We start from the raw sequence: 2,033 nt of genomic DNA, 5'->3' as shown, positions 1-2,033 counted from the left end.
AGCCTGCAGCAGTGAGAGCTGATCTGGGAGGATCTGCCACCATCAACTGTAGGATCAGTCAGAATGTTTATGTAGACAGCAATGGCCACTATTTAGCCTGGTACCAACAGAAAGATGGACAAACTCCTAAGCTCCTCATTTATTATGCCAGCACTAAAGCATCAGGGACTCCAAGTCGTTTTACAGGCAGTGGATCAAACTCTGACTTCACTCTGACCATCAGTGGAGTTCAGGCTGAAGATGCTGGAGTTTATTACTGTCAGAGTTTTCATTACCCCAACAGCCAGTATGTGTTCACACAGTGGAAAACAGTCGTACAAAAACCTCCCTCAGTCAAACTGAACAGAAACCAATGTGCCTGTTGCAGCTGGAAGCTGCTGTGAAGACTGACACACTTCACTTAATACCGGCACATGCACAACTTTTCATGAACAACTTATGCTATGTTTGCCTTTTTTTTTTATAAAATTACATTAGACTTATTTGAAGGAAAGAACCATCACTTAGTTGACATACTTTGATATATTATTCAGCACATCTACCTAATAAGATATTATACAATTGTCACTCATAATTCTTTTTAAGAGCCTAATTATAAGAGAACATTTGATGGTTGTGAATGTAACCATGATCAAATCATGAGCTAGATAATAATTTAAATGTAAAACCTTATTTTTATGAATCCATCTGTAGTTAGTCAGTGGTTATAAACTCTTATTGTTCTATCAGTAACAGCATTGTGAGTAAATGTTTGTTAATGACCAGTTTTAACTATCATCTAATGATGAAATAATGATCAGTTATTGTTTCTGAGCCTCATCATGGGAAAAAAAAAAGCTTTCAAAGATTTGCTTACTGTCTGGTTTGAACAAGGTAAAAAATCATAAGTTTTCAGAAAAACCTGAGGTATTTTCTCACTCTAAAATCAGACAGTCTGAATTTTGCTGACCTGTTGCAACTTACACTTTAAGTGCTGGATTCACACCACATGCAATTTTTCAATATAAAACATAAAATTTGCTTGAATGACTAAAATGGCACCAATTCAACTTTATTATTCAGTTCAGACCTAAATGCTTTCATCCTCTGGCAGATTGTATAGATAAGAAATTGTTGCTGGTAGGAAGAACTCAAAGGTAACCTGTCAAAATAATTTGAGTTTATGTGAAAATAACTAAATATCAACAGTCACAGATAAACGGCCTGGAATGGATCCAATTGTAAAGATTCACTGACTTATTCATTATTTAAACCAAAGGTAGCTGATCAGGATGAAGTATTTTATTTTATTTTATGTGATATGTAACATGAAAACACCTCCATCTGTTTCATTGTTTGTATTGAAAAACCCTTAGAGTAGCCTTCAAACTACGATAATATAATATTCCATATCTCCAGTTTATCAGAAGAGTAGCTGATGTGATTTTATCACAGTCAAATTCATGGCACTATTAACTGTTAATATTCATTTGCAAAGTGATGCAAGGTGATGTTTTGCATTGTTCAGGTTATAGCTTTAATTATAAACTAAAACTAGAGCTGTTAGCACTGACAACACGAGGTAAAGTCTAGAGAATCCAACTCCTAAAGTGATCTACATTAGAAGTCATATTATCTCTGCCTAGGGGAAACAAATTTACATTGAAATGGGATGTTTTAAATAATGAATAACTACTGAAAAGGTGGATGATGAAAACTGATAAAAATGTCTGAATATGTCTTGGTCAGAAAATGAGAAGCTGTGTTTTAAGATTTTGAATTTAGATTCATTAAGTAAGAACACATCTGAGATGAAGACACATTTCCCTAATAGAGAGTCACTTTGCATCAGCAGCTCCATGCTCCAGCGCTCTGGGAGAGTTTATAGTCCTGACAGTTGAACACTGGATGACTGACAGCTGTCCTTCATCACAGCAGAAGACACGGAAATCCCCCTCATCATCAGAAACATGACTCTGATCTGCGTCCTCATCTGGACTCTCCTCTGCTTCACTCAGGGTGAGGAAAATCATTTTTCTGTCATGTGAAAATCA

Source organism: Poecilia formosa, unplaced genomic scaffold (genome assembly GCF_000485575.1).
Source record: "Poecilia formosa unplaced genomic scaffold, Poecilia_formosa-5.1.2 Scaffold158, whole genome shotgun sequence".
NCBI lineage: Eukaryota > Metazoa > Chordata > Actinopteri > Cyprinodontiformes > Poeciliidae > Poecilia > Poecilia formosa.
Note: the sequence above shows the minus strand (reverse complement) of the source record.